Source organism: Nelumbo lutea, chromosome 2, assembly GCF_056320005.1.
Source record: "Nelumbo lutea isolate HS-2025 chromosome 2, American lotus-T2T, whole genome shotgun sequence".
NCBI lineage: Eukaryota > Viridiplantae > Streptophyta > Magnoliopsida > Proteales > Nelumbonaceae > Nelumbo > Nelumbo lutea.
Window position 1 is genome coordinate 98066357 of NC_142685.1, and position 12564 is coordinate 98078920.

Sequence of the window (12564 nt, forward strand, 5' to 3'; positions counted from 1 at the left end):
CTATTAGTCAATGTGATGTAATTATAGTAAACTAATGTAATTATGGTAAATTACATTAGTTTTAATTAAAAGTATATCACTTGTTGTTAATTAATGTAAAGCCAAGAGTGGTTGAAGTCAACCAAGTGGTCTAGACTAGTGTCAATATATTTAATAATTTTCCTAAGTTATTTCATAATTATTTACTAAAATAATAATAATGGGTTGTTATTTAAATAAATATGAAACAATTTCTAGTAGATTAATTTCCTAATTTAATTTTCCTAAGATTTTTAATTATTATTTATTTTAAAAAATATGGATTATTAGTTAAAGAGTTTCCTTGAATTATTTGATAATTGTTACCTATAATTATTGATTTTTAGTAAATTATGCCAATTAGTAATATCGTTTGTGAATAAATAATTGTTGTAAAAATCTATTGAAAATTTATTAAATTACAATGGCTAATGTAAATTACGCTAAACATTAAAAATGTGAACATTTATTAATTAACCAATGGTTAGTTTTCACTAATGGTTGGTCGACCGGTTTTGAGTGACCAACTCCCTAACCTAATTAGATTAGTTTAGCTAGCTAAATAATCTCCAAATAAACTGAATTGCCTAGTGAACACTCATAATTTAGCTAAATTAATAGTCTAAACTTTAACAAGTAACAATAGTTTTGTCTCCAATAATTATTGAAAACTTATAGCGAAAATACACAATTATTGAAAATATATTTATGACAAAAATACAATAAATAACTAATAAAAAGTAGGGCTACAAAGTCAGGCTAGGCCATGTTAGGTCAGGTTGAGGCCAACCCTAGCCCAACCCTAAGTTCTAAAGCCCCAATCCTAACCCTAACCCAAACCGACTTACCTAACCCTAACCCTAACCCTAACTAAATTCCTTCAACCTTTGCCCAACTCAACCCAACTCGAAGTTTGGGCTAGGCCCAACCCAACCTTCATCCCATCCCTAAAAAATCTCGTAGAACTTCTTAATCTCAGATCTTGACTCAACTTTCACTATATATATTAATCCTATATTTTATTAGTATTTGTTTGTTGATATTTTTATTTGTTCCTTAAGTATAAAATTCAGAAAAACATGTTTGAAATGACTATAGTTTATTATGAATTATGACTTATAATAGATCTTTCATGGGCAACAAGCTATGGGTGGAAGACAATAGAAAAGGAGATAAAGAATAAAATATTCAAAAACATAGAATATGTTATTAGGATTAAGTGACGTGATTATCTTAAAAGAAATAAATGATAGTATGTGGCGGAGCTGTACAACTATCATGCATCTAAGCAATCAATGTATGATATATCATATATATATATATATATAATATTTATATTTGAAATGTATTATAGAGCCGGGTTCGGGTTGGGTCGAGTTGTCCAATGAGTCAATTCTAACCCAACTCGAAGTAAAGTCGGGTTCATAAATTTCAACCCTAACCCTAACCCGAGCATCAACCTGACCCAAAGTTGGGTTCAGGCCAACCAAACCCAAGTTGCAACCTTAGTAAAATGCTCTAACACCTCTAAGTTATTAAATCTACTTCCGCTATTTCAATAATTTTTATTTTTTCATTTACTTATATTTTATATTCTTATTAAAGTTAATACATAATTTCGTTATTTAATCTTTTTTTTTGTTTTTTATAATTTTTTATATTAAAAACATTTAAAATTTATTTAAAAATAGTATATCAAACATAAATAATTATTAAAAAATAACACATAATAAAACATAAATAATTATTAATAACATGGATATTATTAAACCTATTATAATTATTTTTTTTTGTGTTTTTAATAAATCTTTTAAAATAATTAATATAGTTTCACTCTAGTAATTAAATAATTATTAAATGTTTTAATTAAAACTTTGTTTTATATAGACATAGATGAGAAGTGGGGGAGAAGATAAATATGCATTAGAAAAAAATTGGGACTAATTAGTTTCCTAATAAAAAAAATAGAGTTAAAAAAGAGATAAACCATGTTAGGTGGCAAGTGGCAATTCCTAATGCATGTTTGTTTAATGTATTGTCGTTCCTTAATTTGTGAGTGTAACGTGAGAAGCGTGGTATCAAGTCTGTTTTATATATGTGTGAAAAAGTTAGGTCTGTGTGTGAAAAGGGTTTTTTCCTTCTCTTTTAACGTGAGTAATAGAAACATTTTACCAGAAAACTCTTCTTTTTAGAGATAATAAAAAAAGGATTAAACAGTAAAAACCCCTAAAAGCATTTGCTTCGTTTCTTTTCTTCGTGAATTCATCTATATTTTATTTGTTTTTTCTTAAAAGTCTACACACCCTACGCACTCATGTGGTGGGTTTGATTATTGCGTGAACAATACGCCGAATTGATTCTCCGCTTTTGCATTGCTATATACAGACAATTGCTGTGAGTCCTCCGTGCTTCATAGACAGCCTTACAAACTCCTCCAACCTAACTCCCAAAACACTCGCTTGAGTTTGTTTTCTCTTTTAGCCTCTCCTGCTCTTGGAGAGATTGGTGGGTTAGCATGGAATGCCCAGGGGAATCTTGAAAAGCTCAGAGACAAACTTGGTGAATTTAGCCTCTCCTGCTCTTGGAGATATTGAAAGCTCAGAGACAAACTTGGTGAATTTAGCCTCTCCTGCTCTTGGAGATATTGGTGGATTGGCATGGAATGCCCAGGAGAATCTCGAAAAGCTCAGGGACAAACTATCAGCGATCAAAGTTGTACTTCTGGATGCAGAGGAGTAGAGCAAGCCAAGAACGACTCAGTGAAAGATTGGATGAGAAGGCTAAGGACGCTGTTTACGATGCAGATGATATTGTAGATGAGTTTGCAACAGAAGCTTTGCAACTTCAATTGGGGATCCGTGGAAGCATAATAGAGGAGGTAAGCAACTTCTTCAATCTCATTGCGTTTCGCGTTAAGATGGGCCATTGAATAAAAGGGACCATTGAGAATCTTGATGCGATTGCATCAGATATGTCCAGATTCCATATTTTGGAGAGATCGCATGATACTAGGCCAAGTGCGATTGTGGAGAGGGAGCAAACTCACTCCCTCGTACACACATCTGATGTTATCAGACGAGATCAAGATGAAAAGAACATTGTAGATCTTTTACTGAACTCGAACTTGAACTTGGGGGGTGGCGATAATCGAGAGCAGGAGCAAGTTTCCATCATTTCCATTGTTGGAATTGGGGAACTGGGGAAGACCACACTTGCCCAGTTGGCGTACAACGACCATAGTGTTGTAGAGCACTTCAAGCTGAGAATGTGGGTGTGTGTGTCGGATGACTTTGATGTGAAAAAGCTAACAAAAGAGATCATAAAGTGTATTAGGGCCAATATAGATTGTTCCAACCAAGAAATGGAGCAGTTGCAGGCTGATCTTCGAAAAGAATTGGATGGGAAGAGATATTTACTTGTATTGGATGATGTGTGGAATGAAGATTTAGATAAATGGGTTAAGTTGAGGGGTTTGCTAATGGGTGGTTCTGTAGGTAGTAAAATCTAACATCAGAGCATACCATTTGGGGGGATTGAGCGAAGATGAGTGCTGGTCCCTGTTCAAACAATGGGCATTTGAGCAAGGATAATAACAAAGGCATCCAAACCTTGTGAATATTGGAAAGGAAATCATGAAAAAGTGTAGTGAAGTACCCCTTAGCAGCAAAGGCACTAGGAAGTTTGATGTCCTTTAAACCCAAAGAAAGCAAATAGTGGTTGTATGTGCAAAATAATGAAATATGGAGAGTGGAAGAGGAAGCACTTGATGGTAAGGAAAATAAAATATTGCCTGCCCTGAGATTAAGCTATGATCATCTTCCGTCCACATTGAAGCAATGCTTTGCCTATTGTTCAATATTTCCCAAGGATCATAAGATTAAGAAAGAGACCCTAATCCAATTATGGATGGCACAAGGGTTCATTCAATCTTCTCAAGGGAATAGTTGAAGTATGGAGGAAATAGGTGAAGAATATTTCATTGATTTACTGTGGAGATGCATGTTTCAGGATAGGTTAAGAATATTTCATTGATTTACTATGGAGATGCATGTTTCAAGATGCAGAAGAAGATTCAAAGGGGAAGATAGTAAGTTACAAAATGCATGACCTTGTACATGATCTTGCTCAATCAGTTGCAGGGGTCGAGTGTTGTCGGATCAAGGTGGGTCTACGGTCCAGCATTTCAGATATTCATGAAAGAGTTCGACATGTGTCACTTCTTGGTCATGGCTTGACCTTGCCAAAAAGTAGTACTGAACCCGTATTGAGACTTAGAAGACGCAGACTCTACTCTTGCTCAATAAATGTAATTGGGAATCAATAGTTGACAGAATAGTTAGTTCAAATTTCAGTTGTTTATGTGTGCTAGACTTAAATCATACATATATTATGAAGTTACCAAGTTGCATGAATGAACTGAAGCACTTAAGGTACCTTGATCTCTCTTCTACTAGAATTAAGACACTCCCTGCATCAATTACTAAGCTGAAAAGCTTGCAGACCCTAAAACTCCAAAACTGTAAACTTCGATAGTTGCCGGTGGATATTGGAAATATGAGGAGGCTAAGACATATTGACCTTTGTTGGAATAGTGACATCAAAGCACTCCCTAATTCTATCACATAACTAGAGAATATGCACACCCTAATTCTTGAAGGCTGTAGTCTTGAAAGCAAGAAAGCATGTTGCAAGAACTGCAGTCACATCAAAACCTAAAGGAGTTAACCATAAGGGGGTATGGTGGGATAAAATTTGCTTATTGGATGATTAAACCCTCATCGCTCCCAAATCTAGTAAGAGCTGAGTTATATGAATGTGCAAGATGCGAATGTCTTGAGTTGTCAGGTCCATTTGCTTTCCTCCAGGTCCTAAAGCTATTTCATTTGGAAGCCCTCAAGAACATTATAATTGAGAAAAGGAGAAGGAATATTCTTCCCATCCTTAACACAACTTGACCTTGTCAACATGCCTAATTTGACAGGTTGGTCAATAGTAATAGATGATGATAATGATGATGATGCAACTGCAGCAGATCCAGAAAAATCATTTTCATCCCTCCCTCATCTTCCCAAGCAATGGGTGATAGCAATTGTCCTAAATTGGGACATATTCCTTGGGGTATACCGCTGGCCAATGAAGAAGTGAAGCTGGATGGTTATAGTAGCAATGTTAGAGTTAATACTCAAGAAGAGGACAATACTAGATCAAGCCCCAATCTTGACATCAACTACAAACTCTTCTACTTTTTTCCATCCTGAAGCAAGGAGATCGCAAATTACCCACTGCCAAGACCTAAAGGCTTTTCCAGAGTAGGTGATGAATGACTTGACTTGTATCCGATTTTTAGAAATTTGCAGGTGCAAGAGTTTGATGTCATTGCATCCTCAAGCAGTGATGCAATACCTTACCGACCTTGAGGAGCTACAAATTGAGGATTGTCCAGAGTTTCATTCGCTGGAGGGCATTGGAGGTCTTATAGCCCTAAAACTTTTCAAGATAAAAAATATGCCAAAACTGGTTGGACTGCCACAGGAGATGGGAAACCTCCACTGTCTCCGGCACCTTGAAATCAATAAAATACCAAAGTTGGAATCTCTACCAGAGGAGCTTGGAGACCTTAAATTGCTTGAAAAGCTTTCTATTTGTGAGTGTCTTAAGTTGCCATCTGTACCTAACGGGATGAATCGTCTAACAACACTGTAGATGCTACAGATTGAAGATTATTCAAAGTTCCGTTCTTTGGAGGGCATTGGAGGTCTTTTGGCCCTACAAGTTTTGAATATTGTAGAAATGCCAAAATTAGTTAGGTTACCACAGGATCTGGGAGACCTCAAATCCCTTCAACAGCTTCATATTCGGTGGTGTCTCAATCTGTTTTCTCTACCTGAAGGTATGTGGCATCTAACGGAACTAGAGAAGCTACAGATTGAACATTGTTTAGAGTTGCATTCCTTGGATGGCATTGAAGGTCTTATGACCCTTAAAGTTTTGAACATTAGACATATGCCTGTTTTGGCGTCTCTACCGAATAAACTTGGAGACCTCAAATTGCTCGAAGAGCTTTGTATTGATTGGTGTCTTAAGTTGTCATCTCTACCTAAAGGAATGAACAGTCTAACATTGCTACAGACAGTACATATTGAATATTGTCCAGGCTTCCATTCACTGGAGGGCATTGGAGGTCTTATGGCTCTAAATGTTTTGAGTATTAAATATATGCAAAATATATGCAAAATATATGCAAAATTTAGCATCTTAAGGCTCTTCATATTCAAAAGTGTTCTAATCTGTCATCTCTACCTGAAGGTATACAGTATCTATCAGAATTGCAGAAGCTATCAATTATAATTTGTCTGCAGCTAGAGGAATAATGCTCAACCCATACAGAAGAAGATTGGCCTAAGATATCTCATGTCCCACATATTCATGTATCACGTTGGTGTTCTACATAGAATTAATTTATTTGGGCTAAGATATCTCATATCTCACGTGTCATCATCACTACCTCTGTTCCATACACAATGCCGTCGATCTCATCCAAAATTTTCTTCTTCTGGTTCATAGTCTCTTTACTCTATCTTCACAACCAATTCATTGGGCTTATTTTTGTTTTCTATTTAGGAACTAATGTTATTGCTCCCCTTTTCTATGTTCATCTGTAAAAGGTAGAAGTAAGGAGCATCTCTTATTACTGAAATTCAAAATTAATGTGATTTAATTTCAAGCCACTGTTTGTGGGCAACACCTGTTAGGGTTGAAGTGTTCTTTCTACCAGTTGAACAACTTTATTCGATGCAGATCAATTGACGACGAATGATATATTTGATGGTAATAAACTCATTGCTATATTTATTCATTTCTCTTGTTTGTGTATGGTCCATGCTATGAAATTTATGAGTCAGGTTGTATTCTGTCTGCTTTCTTTTTCAATCCTAGCAAAAGAAGAACACCAAATTAAACATTGGTTAATTAATTATTTATTAATTCCTATACTCTTTATTGTCTTTTATGGGGATCTCAACAATTTACTTTACAGTTTTACCCAAGAAACAGGGTCAGGAGAAAAAAAAATGATAATATGGAATATAATTCATTGGTTCATATCCTAAGTAACTTTAATAACAGCTTATTAGATGAATCTTCTCTTTGCTCTATTGAGTTTTGTTTTTATCAATAAAGCAACAAAGGTGTTAAATATGTGTAAAACCTATTTACATTGACTAATCAACTAGAATATTTCGTTGACCTTCTTCTCTAACTTTATGATGCATTTTGGTTTTTTGTCCCTTCTCGTATAATCGTTGTAACAAATTAAATGGACTATAAACTACCATCAATTACCAGGAGTTGTCCGACCAGGCAACCACAAATAGGGCCTATTTTAGTGTCATAGGCACATTTGAAGTCTGTTATTGTAGCTACAGAATGAGTTCACTGTAATCTATATTTCCATAAGAAACTTCAACTAAATCAAACACCCTTCTAAGTCTTGTTTGTGTTTCATTAATGCACTAGCAGTCCAATTCATTTCTCCAGCCTCTTTCAAAAATCTACCTAATTATTGAAGGTCTGAACAGATTAAGAATAGCTAAATATTCATCATGTTTGCTGCTTGAATTGCATGATAAAGAGTCCTGCATTGAGCTTCTACATTTCCCTCTTTTGGAAATGTTTTTCCTTCTGTCAATACTCTAATAAGTATGATGGTAGGAAGTTATTCAACATGCAAGTTCTGTGCTTGTGTTTTTGGGTCTGCACATGAGCATTTATTTGTACTCCTCATAAGTGCTAGTTTCATATATCATCTAATTTTGTGAATGGCTTCATTTTGTCCATTTTACTTGCTTTTCCCTCTATTATTTCAACATTAGATCAATAACTGCTGGTCTCAATTTGGCAAGGGTACAAACGAAAAAGAAAAAAAAAAATTGACAAGGTTGACCTCTATGGATCTTCAGTTTTCTTTTCTTCCTTCAAATTTTATGCTAGCTGGGTTTAAGCCATTGGGTTTCTAAAAGAGAACTAATCTTTGCAAATCTGTATTCTATTCAAATGGAAGCAACCGGAGAATAGTAGGTTTTAGAACTTTCCTCAAGATTTTGGTAGAGTCCGTACAACCCAAAAATAAAAATAAAAAAAGATTACTAAGGTTAGGGGAAATATTCATTTCGGTGAGATGAATCTCTTGCCATTATTTGGTGAAATGGTAAAATCTCAGGCTGAGAAGCGTAAGTCATGGCTTCAAGTCTGAGAGTGGCCACTTTGTTCCAAGTTGCCGAAGGTTAGGTCTGTATCCTGTCTATCCCTTCCAACTACCCAGCAAAGGCCCTGAATAGCCCAGGGCAAACACTGGGTAATGTCTCTAAGGAACTGTATGATGGCAGCAAAAGTTTTCTTTTGTTGCACACCTTTTTATTTTATGTTTTGATCAATAACTTTGAAATTTTCATTAATAAGATTTAGAATACATTAGAATACAACAAGAAATCAGCAAAATCTGCTGACCCCAGACAGAATTACTGCACACCTTTATTTTTTCCTTGAAACCATGGTTCAGTCCTATTAATAATTGCAGATCTTCTGTGGTTCATTAGAATTTGGACGTCTGAATCCATTAAGTGAATTTACATATTTGAGTTGCTGATAAATAGAACCATGCAAAGTAAATTCCATAGGCACATGACAGCAGCATATTCAGGTTTATAAAAACTCAAATTCATTTCGTCTCTTAACAGCCAATGTAATGTATTTGTATTATGCTGTTTGTTCCTTCTGTATCTTTTCATGTGTAACAGGGCCAAGTGGGGATTGGCCATATATACAGAGGGCAACCAAATTGTGGATATTCTTGCAAACATTGACGTAAGATGGAAAATTGTATTTTACAATCAATGCAAACCCCCTCATGAAGCACATATTGCAGTTAGAGAAGATTGGTCGGGATTGCCAAGAATTAGGCATTGTTAGTTAGATCCAAATGTTTCGTAAAATGAAAATTGGAATTAGAGCTGGTTTCCTTTTCTTGTTTCCTAGTTTTATGTCCAAGACAGGCCTGCAGAGCTTGAGAACCTGTATGGCCAGCCTTCTAAAGACCAGATTCTGTCCAAATTCGTATGCCCTTTCTTGGGTTGCCTGCACTTGATCCCAATCGACCTAATTTCCTTTGAAGCCTATAAAATTGTTTCTGGATTTTCTTCGGCTTTTCTAGAATCTACTTATGTATTAGAGAATTTTCCTTTTCAATTATGTGGACTTGGCCAAAGTTCTTGTAGCTTTTCTTATTCACTACTGACAAGTCTTCCAAATAGGTAGAAATATTGAATTTGTCAGTTCAATTGTGATTTCTTCTTGTTGCATAATTTCACGTCCTCCAGGCGGACAGAGTGCCAAGTTTATGGTGTTAGTATAATATAATGCAACACCCAAAGTCCCAAATAATTGGCTAACATAATTTGCGGACAGATCACATAGATACTTTTTGGACTTGGTAGAAGAGAAAGGCAACACAGTCTAACAGAGGTTCATGGTCCATGACAAATGGGGAAACAGCGGAATTACTCTGAACAATTGGCTAATATCTCGTCCTCCAGACGGACAGAGTGCCAAGTTTATGGTGTTACGTATAATATAATGCAACACCCGAAGTCCCAAACAATTGGCTAACAACATAATTTCTATTACGAGTTAATTCTGCAAATGAGCTGAACCAAATATTTAAAACAAAACCTCAATCCCTCGTGTGTGTGGAATCAATGAATCATTCATGTGTTTTGACTGTCATTATGAAGAATACATAAATTAATACAATAAAATGCCTGAACTCCATTTTTAGCATATTTGGATACTTCATCTACATGAGATGAAATTTTATCAGTCAGAACCAGTGTTCAACCCAGAAAGCTACCAGGGTAATAGATTTTACAGTTTATCTGAGTGGTTCTCTCATTGATTCAATCAAAAAAAAAAAAAAAATAATAACAAAAGAAGAATCAGGGACTTCATTTAACAGCTTTTCTGGTGAGTGGTTAACCAGCTAGGTCAACAACGATCCTAAAATACTTCTCAGCTGTGCAGATCACATAGATACTTTTTGGACTTGGTAGAAGAGAGGCAACACAGTCCAACAGAGGTTCAAGGTCCATGACAAATGGGGAATCAGCGCAATGACAAAAACTACTCGAACACTCGTTAACATCTGCGCCCCACAAGGGTGCACTCCAAAATGCCCCACATCACATTCCCACTATGCATTGGGAACATCTCCCGATAAAAAACTACTCTGAAGACTAGTCACATCTGCGCCCCATAAGGGCGTGCTCCACTATGTCCCACAGCACATCCCCACCTTGTATTAGGAACGTCTCCTATTGATGTCCTATCATCTCTCATACTTGTTATTGGAAGATGTTCCCAATACAAGGTGGAGATATGCTGTGAGGCATTTTGGGGTGTAGATGTGAACTCGCTACTTTCCCTCTCATAATACATAAGCACTGAATAGGTAATTAATTAATGAGGAACATATACATGTCACCGTAAATTCCTACTGCCCTTCAAACAAACCAAATACCACCTATGCACCTACACAGGTTCTGCCTTTCTCTAAAAGTAACGAGTAGTGACATGCTTTTTTTGTTCTTTTTTTCTTTGTTTCTATATCTACCTAAACTTTGAATGCCGACTTTATCTTCTCTTGGCCCGATCTTCATCTCATTAGGAATCAGATCACTTGGCCAAAACGTGAAATTGGTAACATCTCCCCTTGAATGATTGACAAGGAAGATATTCTCAATGCATGGCTGTAATATGTCATGGGTAGAGAAGTGGGAATAGCTTGGGGTATAAGTAGGGATGGCAATTTCGTGGGAATTTATAGGTATCTAACTTGTTCGGACCCTAATAGGACCTGTTTATCAAAACCTTATAGGGTTTTGGATTTTTGATTAAAACCATATAGGGTTTGGGATTTTAGATTAAAACCCTATAAGGTTTGGAATTTTAAATTAACACCTAATGGGGTTTGAGTTGAGTTTAGGGTATTCAATACCCAATTCTCGGGATGCATAAATATGGATCTATTGTTTTGACGAACACAAAAGTTAATAAAATCTATTTTATTTCATTAAATAACATAAAAGACAAGATGGCTTAGTAGCTTAAAATAGTGCTAAGAGATTTGGCACTATCATCAATTAATTCGGGTTCAAGTCACACTATAAGCATTAAGAAACTTTTTTTAATAGAAAATATTTGGTCAAGGGGTTTAACGGGCATTTTGCAGGGGAAAGATCTTTCCTTGTGAGTAGTTTTATGATTATCATGGGCTATGAGGTTAGGTGTAAGAGGCCATTATAGGGTGATTGACTTCATCTTACATAACTCCATTGTCCTTAGGTTTTCATAGGGTGGTTGAATCTAATGATCATTTATATGTAAATGTTGGGTGCAACTGAGCTCAACCGAACCCCTATAGACTTTCTTGAAACCTTTGTAGGTCTCACACCATACATTGTTCAGGCCTACATGGCCTTGCAATTCATAGAAAAGCAATCCATTAAAAATGGGCCTAAGGCCCATTACTAATGCGATTAGTTAAATAGGCACATGAAACTTAATGTGACATGGGGTTAATTTAAGTTATGGATATTGGTATGGAGCACCCATTATTTTAATAAGATAGAGTTTATCCATAATGGTAAACCTTAATCCAAATTTAATTTGAATTCAGCTCCTAGTAGGACTAGAAGAGTACACTATATAGATGAAGAGAGGGATGGGCAAACCATTCTATCATAAGTTCTTTCCAGCTCTCTTTCTCTCTGTCACCTCCCTTTCTCCCATAAAAGCCTAGTCTATTCTAGCCCTAGTAAGGACGTTTTTCCTCTATTTCTAACTGTGTTCTTAGAGAAAAAATCAATCCTAAGAAGGCTCACACTATTACATCAGTCCCAAGAAGATTAGAGGTTCAAAGTGTAGAAACTACATTGCTAAATCGATTTCACTTGTAGGTTCCATATCAAGTATAATCAAATTTAAATTTAGATTTCAAATCTAGTCGGGTTTAATGCAAGATTCATCTCGAAATTTCTAATTTCAAAATCATCAAAAAATCGGTTCCTAGGTTTGGTTAGAAAATATTTAAAATTTTGGAAAGCCAATAGATCTAGTTCGGCCATATCTAATCTGATTTATAACTCATCCAACATGAATGATTTTGTTCTTCAATCACTCGTTTCAAAACCCAACCTCTAAGGGGAGGAATCTAATAAAAGGCCAATTCATGAAGAGATATCATTCAATTATTTTAAAATTATCATGGGAATGACCCATGATGCATAGGATAATCACATTAAGTCTTGACATAATCAATTGTTTATGGCCCATGTCACAAATTCAACGTATTCAGCAAGTTTAACAAATTAAAAAACATAACATATCATAAAAGTAAGTGGGCTCGATTTAATTACCACTATAACACAATGGGCCCAATAAATAACTTAGTGACATTACATTGTTATGACTTAATGCCATCCCATGTGTTGAGTT

General features: G+C 35.6%; 1 pseudogene; it reads left to right on the top strand.

Moving 5' to 3' along the window:
* Positions 1-2405: 2405 nt before the first annotated feature.
* On the top strand, positions 2406-6525 carry LOC148872240 (putative disease resistance protein RGA3; annotated as a pseudogene).
* Positions 6526-12564: the final 6039 nt, after the last annotated feature.